Source organism: Rhagoletis pomonella, unplaced genomic scaffold (assembly GCF_013731165.1).
Source record: "Rhagoletis pomonella isolate Grant_MI unplaced genomic scaffold, Rhpom_1.0 Rhpom_scaffold_00008, whole genome shotgun sequence".
Taxonomy (NCBI): domain Eukaryota; kingdom Metazoa; phylum Arthropoda; class Insecta; order Diptera; family Tephritidae; genus Rhagoletis; species Rhagoletis pomonella.
In genome coordinates, this window is record NW_023458562.1 from 6,273,905 (window position 1) to 6,274,391 (window position 487).

Sequence of the window (487 nt, forward strand, 5' to 3'; positions counted from 1 at the left end):
AACGTTTTTCAGTATGGCACCTATACAAGTAAAGATTAAAATGTATGCTATTCTAGCTAACAATAAATTTTCATTACCTGTAAGAGGGGGCTGCGACATTTCTAAGTCGGGTGTATCGTCTTCTTCCACATTTGCTGCATTCGATATCACGCCTTCATTGCGTCCAAGTAAATATCCTCGTAGACGATATTTGAATTCTTGCTGGTCCGGGTGGTCATGCAAACCGCCCTTGGCTCGAATTACTCCAAAGAAATTTTCCAGCACATCCTGGTTCAAGCGATATGTTAAAATATATTTAACATTGAACCGGCTTTGAACTCTTCCATACAATATCTTGAGCGCGTTGTTCGACTGTATGATACCTGCAAGTAAATATGCGTCCATATATATATATATATATGTATATATATATATGTGTGTGTGTGTGTATATAAATGTTAATATGTGTTTTATTTACTTTATGTATGTGTCTAAATATACGAATTTA